At 41.8% G+C, this 26,252-nt stretch overlaps 1 pseudogene across 1 annotated transcript; it reads left to right on the top strand.

The window, feature by feature from the left end:
* The first annotated feature begins 23,308 nt into the window (after positions 1-23,308).
* LOC307095870 (eukaryotic translation initiation factor 4E-binding protein 1-like) lies at positions 23,309-23,856 on the top strand (annotated as a pseudogene). The gene has a single exon. The product of its transcript is annotated as a eukaryotic translation initiation factor 4E-binding protein 1-like (transcript).
* The last annotated feature ends 2,396 nt before the right edge of the window (positions 23,857-26,252 follow it).

Genomic DNA, 26,252 nt, shown 5'->3' with positions numbered 1-26,252 from the left:
CAGCAAGAGAAAAGCAGTTACCTACAAGGAAGTGCCCATACAACTGTCAGTTTATTTCTCATCAGAAACTATGCAGGCCACTCAGTGAGGGAATGGCAAGAAATGCTCAAAGTGATGAATAGCAAGGACCTACAACCAAGATTACTCTACCCAGCAAACCTATCTTTTAGAATTGAAGGTCAGACAAGAAAAAGCTGAAGGAGTTCATTACCACCAAACCAGTATTATATGAAACTAGAGGCCTGGTGCACAAAATTCGTGCAAGGGGGGGTGTCCCTCAGCCCAGCCTGCACCCTCTCCAATCTTGTATCCCTCGAGGGATGTCCGACTGCCCAGTGGGATCGGACCTAAATGGGCAGTCGGACATCCCTCTCATAATCCAGGACTGCTGGCTCCCAACTGCTCGTCTGCCTGCCTTCCTAATTGCCCCTAACCGCTTCTGCCTGCCAGCCTGATCACCTCCTAACCACTCCCCTGTCAGCCTGATTGATGCCTAGCTGCTCCCCTGCCAGCCTGATTGCCCCTAACTGCCTTCCCCTGCAGGCCTGGTCCCCCACAACTGCCCTCCCCTGCAGGCCTGGCCCCCCCCCAACTGCTCTACCCTGCAGGCCCAGTCACCCCCAACTTCCCTCCTCTGCCAGCCTGGTCACTGCCCTCCCCTGCAGGCTTGATCGCCCCCAACTTCCCTCCCTTGCAGGTCCTCCCCTGCAGGCTTGATCGCCCCCAACTTCCCTCCCTTGCAGGCCTGGTCCCTCCCAACTGCCCTCCCCTGCTGGCCATCTTGTGGTGGCCATCTTGTGTCCGCATGGGGGCAACCATCTTTGATCACATGGGGGCAGCCATCTTGTGTGTTGGAGTGATGGTCAATTTGCATATTACTCTTTAATTAGATAGGGCTAGAGGCCCGGTGCACGAAATTTGTGCACTCAGGGAGATCCCTCAGCCCAGCCTACACCCTCTCACAGTCCAGGAGCCCTCAGGGGATGTCTGACTGATGGCTTAGGCCTGCTCCCCACGGGGAAGCAGGCCTAAGCCGTCAGTTGGACATCCTTAGCGTTGCTGTGGAGGTGGGAGAGGCTCCCATCACCACTGCTGCACTCGCCAGCCATGAGCCTGGCTTCTGGCTGAGCAGCACTCCCCCTGTGGGAACACACTTACCACCTGGGGGCAGCTCCTGTGTTGAGTGTCTGCCCCTGGTGGTCAGTGTGTGTCATAGCGACCAGTCGTTGCACCATTTGGTCAATTTGCATATTAGCCTTTTATTATATAGGATGTTGAAGGGTATTCTTTAAGAAGAGGAAGAAAAAAAAGACAAAAAATAGGAACAAAAAAAGGCAACAAATACATATCTATCAGCAATTGAATCTAAAAATAAAAATAAATGAATAAGAAATCTAATGAACAGAATAAACTGGTGACTAAAATAGAATCAGAGGCATGGAAATGGAACAGACTGATTATTCTCAGAGGGAGGGAGGATGGGGGGTTTAGAAGAGATTAAACAAATATCTTATATGCATATATGCATTACCTATGAACACAGACAATAGGGTAGCAAAGGCCTGGGGCAGGGCGGGACCTGGTTAGAGAGGGGCTATGAGGCGAAAAAAGAGAGACTTCTGGAATAATCTCAACAATAAAGATTAAAAATAATAATAAAAGAATCCCCACAGAAGGGACTATTATGAATCTAATTTCACTCTGAAGCTCAAACCAAAATCATGAATAGCATCCTTGATTCTGAACATACTCCCAACCTACACACACACACACACATCCTTAATCACCAAGGTCTGTTCATCCTGTCACCTAAATATTTTCTGAATTCTTATCTCTCTATTTCTATTGACATTATCCCTTACTGCTGCTCTTTTAGATTATTACAACTGTCACCTACCTCTTGATGAGGGCTTGCCATGTTCCAGTCCATTCTCCACAATACAAATTTAATGGTGATAGGTCAGGGGGAAAAATGACCACAATATCCATAGCTCCTCCCACCAAGTGATAGAATTTATTTCTCCACTCCTTGAATCTGACTTGCTTTGGCCAATGGGACATTAATAAACAGGATACAATCAGAGGCTTCAAAAGTGCTCACATATTGGTGTTTGATCTCTCTTGCTGCTGGGAACCCTTCAGCCATTGTAAGAGATAGCCTACTGAAGGATGAAAGACCATGTGGAAAGAGGTCCCAGCCAACCCACCTGAAGTCCCTGATAGATGAACAGCCTTCCTAGACCATCCATCCTCAGCTGAGCTCGCCTAAACCAAAAGAATAGCCCAGCCTACCCACAGATTCATGATCCTATATAATAAAAAGCTAATATGCAAATTGTCCCCCTGACTGGGAGTTTGACCAGGGGCGGGGCTAGCCAGTCAATCTCCCACACCCCACACCCCTGCTGGCCTGGCCCGATCAGCCCCAAATTCATGCACTGGGCCTCTAGTAAATAACAAAAGGCTATTAAGGCTAGTGTCTTAAGCCACTAAGTTCGGTGGGTAGTTATTATAAAGCCAAAGCCAACTGATCTTTTTTCCCCTGCTTAAAATCCCAGAATATATTCCCCTAAAATAAATCCCAAACACCTTAATCTACTAAAATGTGTCCCTTCACAACTTAGCACCAGCTAAAATCTATAGTCTGATCTCTCACCACTCCCTCTCCTACCCTCCCAACTTTTGCCAAATAATTAACATTTTTAAACCTTTAAAAGCCTACCTAATAATAAGTCAGTTTCATTTATGTCCCTGGCTAACCCCCTTTATTCTCGGAATCCTTCCTGCATCCTGGTAAATAGCCATTTCTTATTGATTTTAATTTATTAAACACATACCACTCAATTTTCAGTGCCCCGCAGGAAGCTCTTTCACTGTATAATAAAAAGTTGCTGCTGTTTATTCATATTTTAATGATACTGTGAATACAATGGTTCATATTCTGACTCCTATTCTTAGAGAAATGGTCTCTGTTGGATTCTCACTGCCATTCATTTTTCTACTTATTGTTGGACTTTGCTATTATGATAATTCCAGATATGTCAAAATAATATCATCATGGGCCAGTTGCTTTGTTCAAAAACAAGCCACCTTGTCAATTTGTTTCCTCTTACATTCAATAACAGAGCTTACAGCAGGATTAATGTTTTAATTGAGTCCCACATGTGTTTTTAGCTCCCTGTAGAAAGTCAGTAGCCCTCAAAACACTGAACTCATTACTCCTCTCCAGCTGTTCTAAACTAATCCACCATCACTTGGTTAAAAGTAGTCATATTCCTTCAGGCCAACAAACATACCAAATTCCTGTTGATTTGATAGTTCCTTGGTTAGTCTGATAACTATATACAATCAAACTAGATTATTCTGGCGCCAACGTTGATAGCCAGTGGCAGTAACCTCAGATTCCTACTTAGAGCTATGCCATGTGGATCCAAACTACTCACTCATCTACCTTGGAAACCCTAATTCCCATGGAAGTCAGCAGAATGAAGTAAAGAATCTCCTTTAAGTTCCAGGTGCACAGGCAATTGTGCATTCACATGGTTGAAATGGCATCCTAGAAATGTCTTCTGTGGAGAGCGGCTACAGCGTTTGGACAGGTTCAAGCCTTGGACTAATGAGAGGGCACGGTCCTCTCGTGGCAAAGCCACGTGCAAGTCCCAGCTTGGAGGGTAAAGCCCTCCCAGCACAATTATATCCAAAGGCTATGGTTGTAAGCTTGACCTTATGGTCTGAACCTGTGGTCCCAGGTGGCTAAGTGAGGTAGGCTGCAGGGGGTGCAGCAAGTGCTGCCAAACAAAGCTTGATAAAGTTCAGATGCATGTAATTGAGTAGATTCAAAACCCCTGAGAACATTATAAACATCTTGACCATGCCCTTACTTTGCCTCTTGGAATCTGGCTATAAAATAAAGACTCGGCCGAAACCGGTTTGGCTCAGTGGATACAGCGTCGGTCTGCGGACTGAAGGGTCCCAGGTTCAATTCCAGTCAAGGGCATGTGCCTTGGTTGCGAGCACATCACCAGTGGGGGTTGTGCAAGAGGCAGCTGACCGATGTTTCTAACTCTCTGTCCCTCTCTCTTCCTCTCTGTAAAAAATCAATAAAATATATTTTTTTTAAATAATAAAGACTCGGCTTGCAGGCTGTGGCACTGTCTCTCCGTCCGAAAGCAGCGTCACACCTAGCCCCAGCTTTATTCTCTTGTCTGTCTTCTTTAATCCTTCACTGCCCACCCCCCGGCCCCTCAGGTTCACCCTGGCCGTGTGGAGTGCAGCACAGTCTTCTATTTCTCTATCCCTCTGCCCACACACACACCAAGCCACTTTCAGTGAGATTACATTTCCACAGTGATACTGCTGGCAGAATGTGACTGCAAAGGGACAAAACTGTAAGCCAAGAAAGGAGTCACTTTGACAAGCTCTTTTTACTGTTTCCTTGTCATCCACCCTCTGGGATCACTAACTCAACTCCTAGGAACCCTCCTACATTAACCAGCTAAAAGTCAGCAAACAAACCACTGTGCTGAAAAGGAACCTGGTTTTTAAAAATAGCCCTTTCGGTTTTCTACCTAAGTTACAATTATGTTGTGCAACACAGTTATATGAACAGCTTAGCTACACTCCGTTATTAGACTCAAATTCATTCAGAGTCAACAAATATTTACCCAATGGCAGCCATTCCATTTTTTTCAAAGAATTGAATGAAACTCACACCATGATTTACATATACCCTAATTAATGTGCCTCCTGTTCCATGTATTTCACCAAAAGTCGTCCTATATCCACCATCCTTTTTCAGAACCTAGACCCAGTTACCAAGTCTGGTCAATATCATCTTCTATGTATTACCTAACTCTGCCTTTGCTCTCTATCTCTATTCCCACCACTCAGATCCAGGCCAGGAATTATTACAACCTCCTAGTGTGTCTTCCTCTTTTCCCCTTAAATTCATAATGAACATCTGAAAAGCAAACATGAATATGTTACTCCCCAGCTTGAAATCCCTCAAAGAGCCTGACTGGTGTGCTCAGTGGTTGAGCGTCAACCCATGAACCAGGAGGTCATGGTTCGATTTCCGGTCACTGCACATTTCCCGGGTTTCGGGCTCGATTCCCAGGGTGGGGAGTGCAGGAGGCAGCTGATCAATGATTCTCTCTCATCCTTGATGTTCCTATATCTCCCTCTCCCTTCTTCTCTGAAATCAATAAAAATATATTTGGGGAGTAGGCAGCATGGCATAAAAAGTGCCATGGACCAAGCCCAATACCCTCTCCCACCAAATCTCTTACTCCCCTCACTCCCAGCTCCTTTATTATTTTTTGCTGTTGTCCTTAATCCTCACCCGAAGATATTTTTCCACTGATTTTTAGAGAGAGTGGAAGGGAGGGATAGAGGCAGAGAGAAACATCGATATGAGAGAGACACATCGATTGGTTGCCTCCTGCATGCACTCTGGCCAGGAGCCTGCAACCAAGGTACATGACCTTCAACAGATTCGAACCCTTCAGTCTGCGGGCTGACACTTTATCCACTGAGCCAAACGGGGTAGGGCCCTCCCAGCTCCTTTAGCTATCAGGGGCAGCCAGGAAAGAATTATGCTGTTTTGGGCTTCCATCAGCTAGACTCTGGTGGTCCGTGAGGTCCAAAAGGTTGGTGACCGCTGAGCTAGAGAACCAGGCTTGGGCAAATGACAAAAGAATTGCCTAAATCATTGGCTTTCCCTCAGTCTTTGCTTCACTTAAGCTGAAAATCAACTGACTCATGACCTACCATACATGCTCAGAGCAGCTTCTGTTTTCCACACAATTCTAGAAACCCAACAAGCTCCATAATTTGGGGCCAGGAGCTAGCCTAATTCTACCCTAATTATAAAACTTCTTGAAACTTTTCTTGAAAATTGAGCATCATTTTCTTTGTGGTTAATATTAAACACATCAGAAAGAGGTGAAATAACAACAGACCCCGACGAAATACAAAGGATTGTTACAAAATACTACGAACAACTCTATTCCAACAAACTGGACAACCTGGAGGAAATGGACATATTCCTAGAAAAATACAACCTTCCAAAACTCAATCAGGAAGAATCTAAACAGCTCAACAGGCCAGTAACTATGGAAGAAATTGAAGCAGTCATCAAAAAGCTTCCAGCAAACAAAAGCCTGGGGCCAGACGGCTTCACAGGAGAGTTTTACCAAACTTTCAAGGAAGAACTAAAACCTATCCTCCTCAGACTATTCCAAAAAAATTCAAGAGGAAGGAACACTTCCAGGCTCCTTCTATGAAGCCAGCATCACCCTAATACCAAAACCAGATAAAGACAACACAATGAAAGAGAATTACAGACCAATATCCCTCATGAACATAGATGCCAAAATCCTCAACAAAATTCTAGCAAATCGGCTCCAGCAATACATCAGAAAGATCATACACCATGACCAAGTAGGATTTATCCCAGGAATGCAAGGATGGTACAATATCCGCAAATCAATAAGCGTCATACATCACATAAACAAATTGAGAGATAAAAATCACATAGTCATATCAATAGATGCAGAAAAAGCATTTGACAAAATCCAACACCCTTTCTTGATAAAAACTCTCAACAAGGTGGGAATAGAAGGATCATACCTCAACATAATAAAAGCTATATATGATAAACCCACAGCAAACATCATACTCAATGGGCAAAAACTAAAACCATTTCCCCTAAGAACAGGAACAAGACAGGGATGCCCACTCTCACCACTCCTGTTTCACATAGTACTGGAAGTATTAGCTATCGCAATTAGGCAAGAAGAAGAAATAAGAGGCATCCAAATTGGAAAAGAAGAAGTGAAGCTGTCCTTATTTGCAGATGACATGATATTGTACATAAAAAACCCAAAAGAATCCATCAAAAAACTAATAGACTTAATAAATGAATTCGGCAATGTAGCAGGATACAAAATTAACGCCAAGAAATCTATGGCATTTCTATACACCAATAGTGAACTTACAGAAAGAGAGACTAAAAAAGCAATCCCATTTACCATCGCACCAAAAAAATTAAGATACCTAGGAATAAACTTAACTAAGGAGGTAAAAGACCTATACGCGGAAAACTACAGGACACTGAAAAAAGAGAAAGAGGAAGACGTAAACAGATGGAAGAACATACCATGTTCATGGATTGGTAGAATCAACATTATTAAAATGTCCATACTACCCAAAGCAATCTACAGATTCAATGCACTCCCCATCAAAATACCAACAGCATATTTCACAGACCTAGAAAGAACTCTCCAAAAATTCATCTGGAATAAAAAAAGACCCCGAATAGCCACAGCAATCCTGAGAAAGAAGAATAAAGTAGGAGGGATCTCAATACCAGATTTCAAGCTGTATTACAAAGCCACTATTCTCAAAACAGCCTGGTACTGGCACAAGAACAGACATATAGATCAATGGAACAGAATAGAGAATCCAGATATCGACCCAAACCACTATGCTCAATTAATATTTGACAAAGGAGGCATGAACATACAATGGAGTCAAGACAGTCTCTTCAATAAATGGTGTTGGGAAAATTGGACAGATACATGCAAAAAAATGAAACTAGATCACCAACTTACACCATACACAAAAATAAACTCAAAATGGATACAGGACTTAAACATAAGACGGGAAACCATAAAAATACTAGAGGAATCCACAGGCAACAAAATCTCAGACATATGCCAAAAGAACTTCTTCACTGACACTGCCCCTAGGGCAATGGAAGCTAAAGAGAAATTAACAAATGGGACTACATCAAAATAAAAAGCTTTTTTACAGCAAAAGAAACCATCAACAAAACAACAAGAAAGCCCACTCTATGGGAGAACATATTTGCAAATGCTATCACTGGTAAAGGTTTAATCTCCAACATCTACAGGCAGCTTATGCAACTTAATAAAAGGAAGATAAATGATCCAATAAAAAAATGGGCAACAGACCTAAACAGAATATTTTCAAAAGAAGACAGAAGGAAGGCCAAGAGACACATGAAAACATGCTCAAAGTCACTTATTATCCGAGAGATGCAAATCAAAACAACAATGCGGTACCATCTCACACCTGTCAGAATGGCTATCATCAACAAATCAACAAACGACAAATGTTGGCGAGGATGTGGAGAAAAAGGAACCCTCATGCACTGCTGGTGGGAATGCAGACTGGTGCAGCCACTGTGGAGAACAGTATGGAGTTTTCTCAAAAAACTGAAAATGGAACTCCCATTTGACCCAGTAATCCAACTCCTGGGAATATATCCGAAGAAACTAGAAACACCAATCAGAAAGGATATATGCACCCCTATGTTCATAGCAGCACAATTTACAATAGCTAAGATTTGGAAACAGCCTAGGTGCCCGTCAGCAGATGACTGGATCAGAAAACTGTGATACATCTACACAATGGAATACTATGCTGCCATAAAAAATAAGGAATTCTCATCATTTGCAGCAACCTGGATGGAACTGGAGAATATTATGCTAAGTGAAATAAGCCAGTCAATGAAAGAAAAATACCACATGACCTCACTCATTTATGGATAATAAAGAACATTATAAACTGATGAACAAAAAGATAGATACAGAGACAGTAAAGCATCAAACAGACTGTCAAATTACAGGGGGAAGGTTAGGGAGAGGTGGGGGAGATAAGAGATCAATCAAAGGACTTGTATGCATGCATATAAGCATAACCAATGGACGCAAAACTCTGGGGAGTGAGGGCATGTATGGGTGTGGGGTGGGGGGGCAATGGTAAGATATGTACACATATAATACCTCAATAAAAAAAAGAAAAAAATATTAAACACATCATTTTCTTTGTGGTTAATATTAAAATAACTCGCCAACCAACTGCATTGGTGGAAATCAATTAGATGATTAACTTTCTCAGAAAAAGGTTATGTTTTTACTTTTATTTATTTTATTTTTTTAAATATATTTTTATTGATTTCAGAGAGGAAGGGAGAGAGAGAGAGAGAAACATCAATGATGAGAGAGAATCACTGATCGGCTTCTTTTTTATGGCAGCACACTGGGGATTGATCCCACAACCTGGGCATGTGCCCTGACTGGGAATCGAACCCTGACCTTCTGGTTCATAGGTCAATGCTCAACCGCTGAGCCATGCTGGCCGGGCTGTTTTAACTTTTAAACATATACCACTTGGTCACAATGCGGACTAGATGAGAGAAAAGTATAAATCAAATGTTTCATATAGATTAACAACAGCTATAGGAGGATGTTTAATTGGGACTTTTGACTGAGACCCTACGATATCAGATACCAAAGTCACCTGTAAGACAGACTACCATGAGAAAATTTCATAGCAGGAGAATGAGTGCCAGTTATGTAATTTAATCCACATCAAGGATATAAAAGGAACGGGTTGGAAATTAAGAGAATCTGTAAGGAGGATAATTTTTTTACTTTTTGGACAGGACTGTATTCTGAGTATCACCCTTGTGCCCTCCAAGGGGATGGGAGGGGAGGGGATAAGGTGGGGTGCTGCCTCTGATCTCCAAGCCAGGTGTGATGGGCTCCCAGGCATCGCTTGGAGAACTTAATATGTGTGCCACAGAAGATGGACACAATAAACTGATGCTTGACTTAAGCTTTAGGGCCAATGTAGCTGGAGACAACTACTCCCCTCCCCCTCCCCCAGCTCCATCATCATCATCATCATCATTATTTATTTATTTATTTATTTATTTATTGGTTAAGCCTCCCCTGAGGATATTTTTTCATTGATTTTCAGAGAGAGTGGAAGGGAGGGGTAGAAGCAGAGAGAAACATCAATGTGAGAGATTAAAGGGCTACCTTCCCTCCAGTGACAGGTCAAATGTGCAGAAATCCCAACAACCAGATGTGAACTCTGACCCGGAAGGCAACCTGTCAGGGTGCAGAGCCTGCAGGACTAAGAGGATGTGGGGTGTATCACCAGGGCAGAGACAGAGAGGGGAGGGGGCAGCTGACTGAAGGAGGAACTCTGTTGGAATCAAGGGAGGCCCAGCAGGGGGTGTCTGCAGAACCCACAGAAATGCTCTAAGAGAATCATCTTCAAACATTGGACCAGAGATCGCAAAGCCACTCTGAAACAGGGCCAGCAAATAAGAAGTCTCCTTCTCTTCTCATTCTCTGATTGCAAAGGTCTCGGAATCTCCAGGCAGCAAGCTGGGGAAGAGCAGCAGGGAAACAAAGAGAAATTTCACTTTCAGTCAGGTTTGGATAGTCTGTGGCTGGACAAGTTTAACTGAATTGAGATTGGGCTCGCAAACGGAAGGCACCTTAGAACTTGTCTTTTTTTCTATGAGTAGCCAGGAAATCTTGGGATTTGGCCGGATTTTTAAATAATGGCTGGAGAAGGACATTTTCCACAAAACAGATGTAAAGGAACAATGAAAAGCCAACAAAACAACAATGCCAATGCTTTCTGAGTTCATCCCAAGATTCTCGCCTATGTGATGTACCAGTTAACATAGCTAACATTTTGAGAAGTTACTTGGGCCAAGAATTTGTCTCCACTTGGTGTGCATAATTTAACTAAATCCTTGTAGCTCCACGAGTAGGCCCTATAATTAGCACCATTTTATCACTAAAGAAAACTAAGATCTGGAGACGAGATAGCTTATCCAATATCACACACCTATTAAGGTCAAATTCAGGTCTATTTGAGTCCAATACCCATACTTTGAACCATTATTCTGGTGAGTTATTGGTAAACACTTTGGTGGAGAAAGGACTACTCTCAGATTATAAGGACTGGGTTATCCAACAGTTGTTAACATGACTATATTGCACATATAAAAAATGTGAAAATACAGTCTTTAAAGTCAAAATGGGAATCACAATCCTTGATACCTTTATTACCCAGGGCTTAGAGCAGCTAAAAGGTTTCAGCAACGTTATATTGCATACAAATTACGGATTAAACATGTCTGTGGAGTGTCCCCATGTAATCGCCATAATATTCTATTATAGAATAACAGCACAGGTCCTGATCCCTAGCTCTTAGTAAACATGAGTAGCTGGAATCCATTGTTGGAAGGGCTTAGCATCCCCCACGCACGGTCTTGGCCTGAAAGCGGGTTTTCCCAGGCCAGACATCAATAGAAACTTCTTTGCTGAAGATTTGATTTTTATGAATTGGGATAAACGGAATGAGCATACAGTGAGCACAGTTATTAGGGAATGCTTTCATCAACTAAAGTCGACTGGAGGAGGGAGAGGGTTATCCAAACAGCTCAGTTGTACATCTCTGCTCACTGTGACTTAATCCCAGTTCATAAAAGCACCTGTGTTATTTGTCCTGGGTCTTAGTCCTGCCAAGCACACCAAACAATGCCAACCTCTGTGCAGGGGGCAGGGGGCGAGGGTTAAATGATGCCTGTCAATCTCTAAAGGGATTAGGATGATGTCGGCTCATTTTTACAAACATCCTGGAATACATCTGGAATCTGCCTTCCCAGAAATGAAATTCTACAGCACCATCTACCACCTCCACACCTCATGGCAGGCTTAACTCATCTCAGGCTTAAACATCTGCGTTGTTTCTTTCTCCTCTGCCTTCCTTGGAATGGATTGTGCTGCTCTAGCGGGTTTGGCTCAGCGGATAGAGCATCAGAGTTCGGACTGAAGGATCCTGGGTTCGATTCCGGTCAAGGGCATATGCCCGGGTTGCTGGCTGGGTCCCCAGTAGGGGGCCTGCAGGAGGCAGCCGATCAATGAGTCTCTTTCATCATTGATGTTTCTAGCTCTCTCTCCCTCCCCCTTCCTCTCTGAAATCAATAAAAATGTACCCTTTTTTAAATGGATTGTGCTTTACCCCTGAGGAGCTCTTAACAAATTGTTAGTTGCACGACTTCTTTTGGTTTCCTTTCACTGACGTGTCAAAATGTAAATTATCTTTACTCCTAGGCTCAAGGTAACGGGGCATACGATCATATATTCTTCCCTTCCCTGGTCTCCTCACCCCACTCTCCTCCTTTTTTTTTTTTCTTGTTAATCCTCACCTGAGGATATTTTTCCACTGATTTTTTTTTTTTAGAGAGAGAGAGAGTGGAAGGGAAGGAGGGAGGGAGAGAAACATCAATTGGTTGCTGCCTGCACGCACCCCGATGGGGCGCCGACGCGCTAACCACTGACCCACACCAGCCAGGGCGTGCCATCCTCGCCTGTTTCACTGTGATTCTGTTCATCCTCTCTCCATTGCCTTATCCAGAGCCAAGGGCAATTGCCAAACTCCGTTTGTTATATTTCACATAACCAAGAATTCAAAGCATGTCTGAATTAAAACATTTTCTGGGACTAGGGAAAGATTGTTCTGCCCTCCACAGTGAAACAAAGGTTATGTTAAAATATATGCTGAATACAGTTTAAAAAACGAACCCGAATGTCTGCGAATTTAGCTAAGGAATCAGAATCTGAAAATATACAGTTGCGTCTCCAAGAATTCAGAATCCTTCACCCTTCTCTGAGGTTGGCTATGCAGACTTTGAGTGGCGGACGGTATGGTACAGATCCGGATCTCAATTCTGCTGACCTCTTGCTTTGCAACAGACAAAATCAGGCGGATAAAATGCAACTGAAACATAGTTTGGCTGGGAAAATACGACACGTTTTCCCAGGAAGTGGAGGGGGGGGGAGGGGGAAGGGCAGGGCCATGGCTTGATTCAGACAGCAGAGGGCGCAACTTACACATGTAAGTATAAACGAGCCTTCCCTGGAAGCTGTAAGGGCTCCTGCGATTTTTGTCATAAATTTCACATTTTCGAAAGGCTTATCCAAGCTCCCGGGGCCAAAACTCTGCTATAGTCACTCAGTTCTCTTGATCAAGTAAGATTATTTTCTACTGCCCCCAGGTCCAGCCACTCAAACTGCCACTTCTCCACCCCTGGCTCTAGCATGGGAAATAGAATGAAGATAAAACTCCCTCAAAAGAAACAGCTTTGCAGAAAGGGTGACCTGTATTCCCAAGCAGCCTTCATTTGTATTTACAGCGCATTAGCGTTGATCAAGGAATTCTAGGTGCAAATTTCTTCATTTAACAGACTCAGTCTGTTCAACTCTTGACACTGGGAATTGGGATTTCCCAGAACTATTAGCACTGCACAGTAGGCGCTCCACCCCGGCCAAGAATGGGGGATTAACAGGTATTTGTCTCAGCTAATTTCACTCTCTATACTGGGTCTATAGAGACTGGGGCTTCTTGGCGGAGTGTGTGCCACCCCACTAATTGGCTACGAATGTAACTACTCCAGCATGCCAATGGAGCACAGGGTAGTCCACAGTCTTCAGAGGCTTGAGGCGAATGGATCCTTCCACTAGGCATTCAGGCAAGTTGAGGTTGCCGGGCAGCACTGCAATTGTAAACAGTTCATTTGCCAACTTTTACTCCCGCTGACTATCAAACTCTCTCCCCTGTAGACCATGTCGCGATCCTTTGTAAAAATTATGCTCAATGACAACTGCATCTGTGAAATCCTGTAGTAACAAAGAATTTCCATACATTCGTTCTATTCAGGATGTATTTCTAGAATCAAAGGTCCTATAGGTACCTCCCATAAAACACAAAATTCCAAGTCAGATAAAATCATAATGCTCATCAGGATATTCACAGATTACAAAAATCATTTCTGGGAAGAAGACTGGAAATAAAGAGACAATTGTGATTGTGAGTCCCTATTCACATGCCCTATTCTTCTCTCTCCCTGGTGATCAGCCTCCTTTAATGATAGATCCTACCTCTAAAGCTTCTGATATAGGAATTGAAGAGTCAAATATTAAATATTATATGTATTTATTGCAACATGAAAATTATCCCAAATTTTGCAGCTGAATACAACAGACATTTATTATCTCACTAGAGGCCTGGTGCATGAAAATTCATGCACTGGGGAGGGAGGGTCCCTCAGCCTGGCCTGCGCCCTCTCACAGTCTGGAACCCCTGGGGGGATGTCCAAGTGATGGCTTAGGCCCACTCCCTGGGGGATCAGACCTAAGCTGGCAGTCAGACATCCCTCTGGCAGCCTGGGAGCCCTTGGGGGGTGTCCCACTAAGACATCCTTAGTGCTGCTGTGGAGGCGGGAAAGGCTCCCACCACCGCCACTGCTCTGTCCAGCCATAAGCCGGCTTCTGGCTGAGCGAGGCTCCCCCTGTTGAAGCGCACTGAACACCAGGGCGCAGCTCCTGCATTGAGCGTCTGCCCCCTGGTGGTCAGCGCAAGTCATAGTGACTGGTCGTTCCGGTGGTTCTGCCTTTAGGGTCAATTTGCATATTACCCTTTAATTATATAGGATAGTCTGTGGATCAAGAATCCAGAAGCAACTTAGATGGGTGGTAATTGATTCAGCTTCTCACAAGGCTGCAAAGTGTGGGCCAGGGCTGCAGTCATCTCTAGGCTCAACTGGGGGAGAAGCCACATCAAAAATCAATTACATGGCTGCTGGCAGGCCACAGAAGTTCCCCTTCCAAGCTCACTAACGTGTGCCTCTCCTCAGGCTTCCCTCATAACATAGCAACTGGCCTCTCTCATGTTGTAAATGTCTGTGTCCCCTCAAAATTCGTAATTTGAAGCCCTGACCCCAGTGTGGCTGTATTTGAAGAAGGGGCCTCAAAGTAAGTAACTAAGAATAAATGAGGTTATAAGGGTGGAGCCCTGATCCAACAGGATTAGCATCGTGATAAGAAGAGACACCAGCCTGGCCACATGGCTCAGTGGTTGAGCGTTGACCTATGAACCAGGAGTTCACGGTTGGATTCCCAATCGGGCACATGCCCGGGGTTGCAGGCTTAATCCCCAGTGGGGGGCGTGCAGGAGGCAGCCAATCAATGATTCTCTCTCATCATTGATGTTTCTATTTCTATCCTTCTCCCTTCCTCTCTGAAATCAATAAAAATATATTTTAAAACAACAACAAAGAGTCACCAGACATTCTTTCTTTCTCCCCACACTCACATTAAGAGCACAAGTGAGCACACAGCAAGATGCCAGCCTCCTACAAGCCAGGAAGTAGGCCCTCACTGAGAATTGACCAGCACCTTCATCTGGGACTTCCAGCCTCCAGAAGTGTGAGAAAATCAATTTCTGTTGTTTAAGCCACCCAAGCTGTGGTCTTTTGTTATGACAGCCCAAGCAAACTAATACACCCCAGAACAAACAGTCCAAGAAAGAGAACCCTAAGATGGAAGTCCCAATTTTTCATAACCTAATATTAGAAGTGGCATCCCATCACTTCTGCCATATTCTATTCATTATACCAGTAAGAAATTGATAAGTCTAGCCACACTCAAAGACAGGGAACTACACAAGGGCATGGATACCAGGAGGCAGAGATCATTGGGGGCCATCTTGGAGGCTGCCTGCCACACTATACAAGAGCCAATTTATTGAATAAAAATATATCTACAATTATACTATTATCCTTGCATCTATTCCAATACAATCAGTGCATGTTATATTATAAGCATTTGCAAGGAGACAAAACTGGGTTTCAAATTATTGGTGCATTTTGAAAGCTAGCTCAAATTTTGAGAGTCTTCTGCTTTGTAATCCCATTCACACATGTGCCCTTTTGCACTCCTCTGAGTAAATGTGCGCATATTGATACCACTTCCTGAGCCACAAATGTTGCCAGTGGAATATGTGGTTCACCATTCCAAGCTTGCTTTCTGGGCTATCTGCCATATCTGCTACCCAGTAGTAAACCTCTTATTACAAATCCCATTGTTCTATCAGATGGCTACACCATTGATTGATTAATTGAGCCCCTCTCAACAATGTCATAATGATAATAATAACAATAATACATTTCTGAGTGTGTTTGCTTTTCCATGATGAACTGTAGTGGTTTCATTATCACTTAGCCACTACACAGACCTTGGGACATACTATTGTTCATCTCACCTTTATTCTTATATCTGTAATAAGACTTGAAATAGAAACTTCTTCAAAGATGAACATTGGGGGAATAAAGTAAATAAATGGTATTATGAAATTTTTCTATGTCAGGTTTACTCTGTATTTTGTATATATTTTTTCTACAGAGGAGCTTCTTGATTATGGTTCCTGAATTTTCTTTGTTGTATGCATTAAAATGAGACTAAGTTTCTTATGCCATATTTAATGATTCCATTGCATCAAACTAATGTAAGTGTCCCATGTGTCATCTAGAATGCATTTGATAGCATCCATCAAATTTTTAATATTTATCTCAGCATTTAAACATAATGTCAACATGATGGTATAATGAAATACTAAATTATTACTTAAAAGAAGAATTGCTGTTTGGAGTAATGAGATGGTATGTGTACAAGCACCTGACACAGGAGTGGAGAGCTCAAAGTCATATTTCAAATAAAAGCTAGCTGACATTAAGTTCTGGGCATAAAATAAAGTGCAAACAAGAAGGAACTAAAGAAGAAGAAGAAGAAGAAAAAAACACAGAAAAAGAGGGTGAAGTTGACCCTACATGGCTCCAGAACTGGAAATAGCAAACAGGTTATACTGACATGTAATCCTTCAGCCTCCCAATCCCATTAAAATACAAATCATTAACACTATGCAAATCAGCAACACAATCAAGATTCCCACAGTAATTTCTATTCCCACCTCTGCAGAAAGATCTAGTCTATTTAGTTGCACAGATAGAGCTTCCGGAAAATTTGATTAATTAGGGGAAAACATGATAGTCACAAAAGAAAACTTGCAGTTAACCCAAGTTCAGTTAGTCAAGGTTACAAAGAGGAGAAATCATGCAGGCTACTTAATCTTGTGAAATGAGAATTCCAATCCACAGCCACCAATGTACTTCTGATTCTAGCAAACCAACTTATAACACTAGGTCATGGGGTAAGGGAGGCATAATGAGGGATTTGAATGCTTTGCTGTTTTTTATGGTGTTTTTAGCATTCCTACAGAAAAGTAACCCCACAGAGCAGTCATACATAGTGGAGTGAGATGAGGGTGAGACCGTCACACCATCCTCTCTTATAAAAACCAGTACCGCCCTGACTGGTTTGGCTCAGTGGATAGAGCATCTGCCTTCGGATTGAAGGGTCCTGGGTTCGATTCTGGTCAAGGGCATGTACGTTGGTTGCGGGCACATCCCCAGTAGGAGTTGTGCAGGAGGCAGCTGATCGATGTTTCTCTCTCGTTGATGTTTCTAACTCTCTATCCCTCTCCCTTCTGCTCAAAAAAACAAAACAAAAAAACACAAAACAAAACAAAACAAAAAAACACAGAACCAATAGCTCCCAACTCAAAACCCTGGTGATTCAAATGGAGAGAAAATTCCTGTTTCAACTTACCACTACCACCCAAGATTTCTACAGGAGAGTCAAATTTCACAATAATGGAGAAAACTGAAAATAATATTCCATTTTGAAAAAATACTTAGTAAATGTAAATTAAAATAAAATATTTTCAGTAAATAGGTGTGATTTTTTAAAAACATCTTACAAATTTGTCTATTTTGAAATAATCATAATTTACCGAAATTGCAAAAATAGTACAGAGGTTTATCCCATGTCCCCTACACCCAGATTCTCCCAATGGTTACAACTTACATAACCACAGAACACTATTAAAACCAGGAAATAGATGTTGGTTCAATGTGTGTGTGTGTATAGTTCTATACCATCTTATCACACGAGGAGATATGTGTAACCACCACTGCAACCAAGATACACAATGATTCCATCACCACACAGATTCCATCATGCTACCTCTTTAGTCACATCCACCCACCCCACCACCCCTAACCCTTAGCAGCCACTTATTTGTTTTCCAGCAATTTAAGTATGCCATTTTGCAAATGTTATATAAATGGAATCAGACAGTATGTGACCTTTTAAGATTGGCTTTTTTCACTCAGCATAATGCCCTTGATGTCAATGAAAGTTGTTGCATGCATAAATAAAGATGTAGTGGTTGCTCTAGGTATTGCATTATGCATTCATAACTCATCACAGTTTATTGGTGTTGAAATTTTACCAGTACCAGTGAAATGTAGAAGCCTTACTTCCCTTTAAGTCCCTATACCCTACTCCATTTATAATATAACTGTCTTAACTATTTCTTCCACATACATTGAGAACAACATCAAAAATGTTATCTTTTCACTCCAACTGCCAAATATCATTTAAAAACTCAAGAGGTCTATTGTATGCACCCATATTTGCTCTTTCCTTTGTTCTTCATTCTTTCCTAGTGCTTCAAGATTTTTTCATTTCCTTTCGATTTCAAGGAATTTATTTAAACATTTTTAAATGTTTTTATTGATTGCTTTTTTTAGAGAGCAAGAGGAAAGGAGAGAGAGAAACATTGATGTGAGAGCAGAACATTGATCAGCTGCCTCCTGCACCATCCCTACTAGGGACTGAGCCAGCAACCTGGGCATGTGCCCTGACTGGGAATCTAACTGGCATCTGTGCACAGGACAATGCCCAACCAACTGAGGTCTAAACATCTTTTTAAAGATAAGACTGCTGGGGAAAAAGTACTTTCATTTTTCTTAGTCTGAGAATGTCTTTATTTCCCTTTTATTCCTGAAGGAATTTCGCTAAAGAATTTTTTGTGGTTGGCCCCAGCTGGTTTGGCTCAGTGGATAGAGCATCCGCCAGCAGACTGAAGGGTCCCAGGTTTGATTCTGGTCAAGGGCACATGCACAGGTTGTGGGCTCGATCCCCAGTGAGGGGTGTGCAGGAGGCAGCCGATCAATGATTCTCTCTCATCATTGATGTTTCGATCTCTCTCTCCCTCTCCCTTCCTCTCTGAAATCAATAAAAATATATTTTTTTTTAAAAATTTGTGGTTGACAATTTTTTTCTTTCAACACTTGAAAAATTTTGTGCCATTTCTTTCTAGCCTTCCGTGATTTCTGATGAGAAAGCTCCTGTCATACAAATTATTTTTCCCCTATACAGGCATGTCTCATTTTATTGTGCTCCACTTTATGGCATTTCAGTTATTACATTTTTTTACAAATTGATGGCAAGACTCTCCACCAGAAAAAAGATTACAACTCACTTTATTGTGATACAGGCTTTAATGTGGAACCAGACCCACAACATTTCAAAGTCTGTCTGTAGATAATGTGTCATTTCTCTCTGGCTACTTTCAAAATATTTTCTTCATCTTTATATGTTTCTGAAGTTTGATTATGATGTGTTTTGGCATGGATTTCTTTGGGTTTATCTTGAGTTTCTCTCAGCTTCTGAAAACTAGAGGTTTATATTTTGCCAAATTTAGGAAATTTTTAGGCGTTGTTTCTTTGAATACCTTTTCAGCCCCATCCTCTTTCTTTCCCCCTTCTGGGATTTCAACCACACACATGTTACAGCTCTTGTTAGAGTCCCACAGATCTTAGTCTCTGCTCAATTTTTTACAGTCTATTTTCTCTTTGTTGTCCAGACTGAGTAATTTTTATGGTTCTATCTTCAAGTCCATTGATTCTTTCCTCTCCATTCTACTCAGGTTTTTTCTGTTATTTTATTATTCAAATCTAAAATATCCATTTGATTCTTCTTTATACCTAAGGAATATATTTCTTCTTAATGGATTTGCTGAAACCAAAAATAACTATCTCAACCACCCGGGTCTCATACAGGAAAAGACTTGCTTGTTTTAACCAAAAGCAAAGGACGGCACAATAGCAAATATAAGCGTCATAGTGTTAACTGAGATAGTAGCATCCAAACATGAGAAAACAAGGTAATAGTCTGCTGGTAAGGAGACACACAGATCTGTAGACCCTGGTCATGAAGAAGCCATGGAATCTGCTTGTTTGTGTAAGCTTTAGTGATTATGCAGGACAAGAAGGATGCTACACAATTATTCACAAGCACCAGATGCCTCTCCAGTTGCCCAAAAAAGAAGAGGTTAGATGGACTTTCAAAATGGCAGAGTAGGTGGAAGTACAATCACCTCCTCCCAGGACCAAATTGGAAATACAACTAAATTAAAGAATCATCCTGAATATACAACTGAAGGCTAGCTGAAGAAGAGTCTTATAACCAAGGGTCTTTTTAAAAGAAGAGACTAGAGCCCTAGCTGGTTTGGTTCAGTGGATAGAGCGTCAGCCTGTGGACTGAAGGGTCCCAGGTTCGATTCCAGTCAAGGGTACATGCCCAGGTTGTGGGCTCAATCCCCAGTGTGGGGGTGCAGGAGGCAGCCAATCAATGATTCTCATCATTGATGTTTCTATCTCTCTCTCCCTCTCTTCCTCTCTGAAATCAATAAAAATACATTTTAAAAAATAAAAATCTCCCTTTAAAAAAAAAAAGAAGAAGAGGCTTGAGGCGTGGCTTCAGGCATCTGAGGAAGTCTGGGTTTTAACTGCCAGCAATGCAATTTCAGTTAATATCACAAGCAGACATGGAGACTGAATTAATGCATCATCTGAGAAACAGGGACATAATACAACCCTGTGCTTTACTTTATGCTAAGACCCCTTCCCATCGTTTTTTATTAACCACATAAAATGAATTGAGGAACTTTCCCACTATCTCTAGTCTCTAAAACAGTTTTTATAAGATAGCATTATGTGTTCCTCTAAATTTTGGTAGACCTCATTTGGGTGTGTTTTGTTTGGTAGAAAGGAGAGGCTATTTGGGAGGATTTTATGGGCAATTTTTGATTAGTTAGTAAATCCCTTTAATGAATATGAGATTATACATGCATGTTTGGTATTTCCTTTAGAGTCACTTTTGATCATTTGCTAAAAGTAGAGGAGAAAAAGTCCTACAACACCAAAGAATATTCATGACAAACCTAAACTGGGAGACTACCTGCTAAAATAAAATATTTAATAGGACAAGTGTCTAAAAAAATCACCCATCATACAATTAAAAACATCACCCATCATACAATTAAAAAAATCACCCATCATACAAAGAACCAGTACTAGTAAAAGCACAATTTGATTGAGGGAAGACAATTAATACCAACACCAAGACAAATCAGGTATTGGTGTTATCTGACAAGAATTTTAAAGCATCCGTGTTAAAACTACTTCAACAAACTATTACATATTCTTTTTTTACATATTCTCTTGAAACAAATGAAAAATAAAATATCAGTACAAGAAACAGATTTTAAAAATCAAGTGGGAATTATATATCTGGAAAATACAATAGCCAAAATTAATCAATGGGCTCAACCAAAAAATAGAACACAAAAGAACCAGAGAATTTGAGATAACATGGTAGAATTCACTCAATTTACATGAGAAAAAAAAGGTAAAAAAATTAACAGAGCCTCAGGGACCTGCGGAACTATAAGAAAAATACCCAATATTCCCATCATTGAAGTCCAGAAAAAAGGAGAAAAGTCCAAAAGGAGAACATGAGGCTGAAAGAGTATTCAAATAAATAATAGTTAAAAACTTCCCAAATTTGGGGAAAGACATAAACCTAGAGATTCAAGGCTGAGCAAACCTCAAATAAGATAAACCCAAATAAATCATAATTAAACTTCGAAAACCTAAGGACAAAGAAATCATTTGGAAATCAGCCAAAGAGAAACAACAGGAGGAAATCAATGCAAGTGGCGACAGATTTCTCATCAGAATCCATGGAGACCAAAAGGAAGTGGCATAACATTTTCCAAGTGATGGAAGTAAAGAAATGTCAACCATGAATTCTCTATCTGGTGAAACTATCCTTAGGAATGAATGGGAAATAAAGGCATTCTCAGATGAAGGGAATAAAAGAATTGGTCACTAATTAACTTACCATTAAAGAAGAGCTAAAGGCCCTAACTGGTTTGGCTCAGTGGATAGAGCATCGGCCTGCGGACTCAAGGGTCCCAGGTTCGAATCCAGTCAAGGGCATGTACCTTGGTTGCAGGCACATCCCCAGTGGGGAGTGTGCAGGAGGCAGCTGATCGATGTTTCTCTCTCATAGATGTTTCTAACTCTCTATCCCTCTCCCTTCCTCTCTGTAAAAAAATCAATAAAATATATTTTTTTTAAAAAATAAAGAGCTAAAGGTGGGGGGAAGGAGACATATGTAATACTTTAAACAAAAAAAAAAATTAATTTCTTTTTTCAAAAATCCAGTGAGAAGGAGGGAGATAAAGGGGTGGGGGAATGGGAGATATCTGTAACACATTTCAAGTGGGGAGCCTAATCTGGGGTGGCAGTCCGCCTGCATCTTAAGTGTCCCCCCCCCTCTTGTCACCTGGAGAGAACTGTAGGCCCGGGTGGCTGGCGTCCCAGTGATGGAGCACTGGGAGATCTCCTACATGCACAGGCTGGTGGGTTGCTGCTGCCTCCAAAGGTTGGTTTCCAGCTCAATCCCCAGTAGGAAAGGAGGCGGGGGTGGGGTGGGGGGGAGAGGCAGCAAATGGATGTTTCTATCTCTCTCTCCCTCTCCCTTCTTCTTTCTCTAAAATCAATAAAAACTTATTTTTAAGAATAATGGCAAAAGGAACTTGTCCAAACAGAAAGAAAATGATTATTTAGAAGTGTGTTAATTTCCAAGTGATCAGAGAGGATGTAAAAAATGAGGTAAATTACACATAGAATTGAATAAAAATGAAAATAAAACATAAAATACGTGGGAATACAGCTAAAGGAGTGCTGAGAGGGAAGTTTATAGCACCAAATGCTTTCATTAGAAAAGAAATAAAAGGTCTCAAAACAATCATCTAAGTTTCTACCTCAAAATATTTTATAAAAAGCAAAATAAACCCAAAGTAAGCAGAGGATTATAGAGATAAGAAATCAATAAAATTAATGCCCTAGCTGGTTTGGCTCAGTGGATAGAGCGTGGGCCTGTGGACGGAAGGGTCCCAGGTTCAATTCCAGTCCAGGGTATATGCCTGGGTTTCGGGCTCTATCCCCAGTAGGGGATGTGCAGGAGGCAGCCAATCAATGATTCTCTCTCATCATGGATGTTTCTGTCTCTCTCTCCCTCTCCCTTCCTCTCTGAAATCAATAAAAATATATTCTTTTTAAAAAAGAAATCAATAAAATGAACAACAACAAATACAGAAAAGCAGTGAAAGAAAGAGCTGATTCTTTAAAAAACTCAACAAAATGGATAAACCTTTAGCAAGACTGACAAAAAATTAAAACACAGAAGACATATTAGCAGTTTCAAGAATGAAATGGGATATCACTAAAAATTCTGAAGCTACTAAAAGGATAAGAGCTCTGACCCGATAGCTCAGTTGGTCAAAGCATCGGATATGCCAAGGTTGTGGGTTCAATCCCTGGTCAGCGCACATATAAGAATGAACTAGTGCTGGCTGCTGGCACTACGCGCGGAAGACCATGTCCCGGGGCAGCAGCTGCAGCCAGACGCCAAGCCGGGCCATCCCCGCCACTCACCGGGTAGTCCTCAGCGACGGGGGTGCAGCTCCCGCCGGGGACTACAACACCACAGCCCCCCCCTCCCCAACCCCCCAGTGGCACGCTCTTCGGCACCACCCCGGAGGTACCAGGATCATCTATGACCAGAAGTTCCTGATGGAGTGTCAGAATTCACCTGTGACCAAAACACCCCCACGGGACCTGCCCACCATTCCAGGGGTCACTAGCCCTGTAAGTGACCAGCCCCCCCCCCCCCACTGAAGCCAGCCAGGACAGCCCCGAAGATAAGCCAGCAGGCGGTGAAGAGTCACAGTTTGAGATGGACATTTAAAGGACCAGCCATCACATCAAGCAATACCTCTGGGCCTCTCTGGCCCTTGTCCGGAGAAGAGTCACACCGCCAGTTACCATCCTGGGCAGCATTGGGTGTGGGGTCGACCACCCAGTCCTCTGCTCCCTCAGTCAGGGCACCAGTCCCCCCTTCCTCTTGGTGAACACCAGCAGATACCTCTTTGTGCCTCCATTCAAGCAAGAGCTGGCACCCCAAGGGGAGGGACTCTCAAGAGCACACACCCCGCAGCCTGGGGCCAGGAAGTGGACTTGGAGGAGCCCTTCTGAATGACCATCCGGCTCTCTTCCTCTGAGGGCACACTACCCCCTCCTTAACCTTTTGCACTCGGATGTCGAGTGTGACTCGACACGGTTAGCATCGGTAGCAGCTCGTATGTCGAGCCACACTCGACACGTAGTTTCACCGCGGGAGGGAAGGGGGACTTTTGTCTATTTTTCCATATCTTTTCTTGTTTTCATTAGCATGAAAGGACAAGTAAAATGTAAATGCCGTCTCAACTGATGCCAAAAAAGAAAAAATGAAAAACCGATAACGCATGTGAAATTTATTAGGAAACTAGTACATGATCTTGTTGGAGAATTCAGAGGTGGTACACTAACTTCCAGGGGTAGATTATTATCCACTAACTTAGAGCAACGTTTAGATCAGTGATGGGCAACCTTTTGAGCTTGGTGTATCAAACTTCGCCAAAAAACTGAGCATAACTCGGGTAGTGTGTCACTTTGAGGAAAAAACATTATTTCGCGATATTTATAGTTTAAATAACACAAATGTAATTGTTATATATAATTGTACTTAATAAACCAAAAACTAAATATTTAGTGCTGACACGTGTGTCATAGGTTCGCCATCACTGGTTTAGATGGAAAGCTCCATATAATCACACCCCACCCTAACAAAAAACACAAAGATTGTGTTGTTTGTTCTAACAGAAAAATCAAAGGAGGAAGAAGAGAGACGATTTATATTTGTGAAACATGTGAATGTAAACCAGGTCTTCATGTGGGTGAAAGTTTCAAAAAATATCACACCATGAAAAATTATAGAGATTAAAATTACTCTTTGAATGTATCAATAATTTGAAACATAAAAAATCCAAATAAATAAGTTTGTATGAAAAGAAACTCCAGTTTTTTATTCTACTGCCGCGCTTTGTAAAATCTGGGGTATTTAAAAAATTAAATCCCGAATAGAATAAAGGAATCGAGAAAAAAGCAAGCGAGTGCAAAGGGTTAAGTTGGTGTGCTTGGGGAAGTCCCCCTCCCCTACTTCCTCAACCAAGGAAATAAAAGCCACCTTTGCCCTTGGGCCAAAAAAAAATGAACTAGTGAATGCATAAATAAGTGGAACAACAAATCGATGTTTCTCTCTCTCCCTTCCAAATAAATAAACTTTTAAAGTGTTTTTAAAGGATAAGAGAATATGATGAACAACTTTAAACTCATAAATTTGAAAACAGAAAAGATATTCCAATTCCTTGAAAATCATTAACTATCAGAGCTCAACCAAGATGAAAAAGATCAGCTAAATAGTCCTGTAAGTATCAAAGAAATTAAACTCATAATTTAAAATCTCCCCCCAAATAAATCTCCATGCCCAAATGGTTTTACTGGAGAATTCTACCAAACTTTTTTTTTTAATTTGAGAGAGAGAGGAAGGGACAGGGGGATGGGGCCCTGGCCAGAGATCAAACCCCCAAGCCTTGGCATATTGGGATGACACTCTAACCCAGGGGTCCTCAAACTTTTTAAAGAGGGGGCCAGTTCACTGTCCCTCAGACCGTTGGAGGGCCGGACTATAGTTTAAAAAAAACTAGGAACAAATTCCTATGCACACTGCACATATCTTATTTTGAAGTAAAAAAACAAAACGGCAAAAACACCCACATGTGGCCTGCAGGCCGTAATTTGAGGACGCCTGCTCTAACCAATTTAGTTACCTGGCCAGGGCCTCTACCAAACTTTTGAAGAAGAAAAAAAACAACAACACAAAATCTACACAATCTCATCCTGAAAATAAAGTAAGGCATACTTCCCAACTCCATTTTATGAGGCCAGTGTAACCCAATGCCAAAATTAGATAAGACAATGCAAACAACAACAACAAAACACCCTACAGATCAGTGTCTCTTATGGAAGATAAAACGCTAAGAACATGGAAAGAACATGGAAGATAAAAAGGGAGAGCAGAGAACTATAGAACCCCTTGGCACCAGTTAAGAGAGAAGATTAAAAAAGAAGGAAATAGATATCCAAAGGAGAGAGAGACTGACAGAGAAACAGAGGGAATGGTGCACACTCATAGATAGAGAAAAAAAGGATACAGAGGGAGAGGGAGCCCAAAAGATAGAGAATAAAACACACTGCAAACACATTAGTGAGCAGGAGATATCCCAAAATAGTTAAGAATCACAGAGACCGAAATGAAGCAACTAAACTGAGGCTGAGAGAGACCCCTCAAATGCATAGAAGTTCCAATCTCTAGTGTAAAGAAAAGTGTACAGGACTGGAAGGGAAAAAAAAACTTCTGCAACAAGCCACCGACATGGACTTT

The sequence above is a fragment of the Cnephaeus nilssonii genome, assembly GCF_951640355.1.
Source record: "Cnephaeus nilssonii genome assembly, chromosome: X".
NCBI lineage: Eukaryota > Metazoa > Chordata > Mammalia > Chiroptera > Vespertilionidae > Cnephaeus > Cnephaeus nilssonii.
Note: the sequence above shows the minus strand (reverse complement) of the source record. Positions and strands in the feature narration are given on the sequence as shown.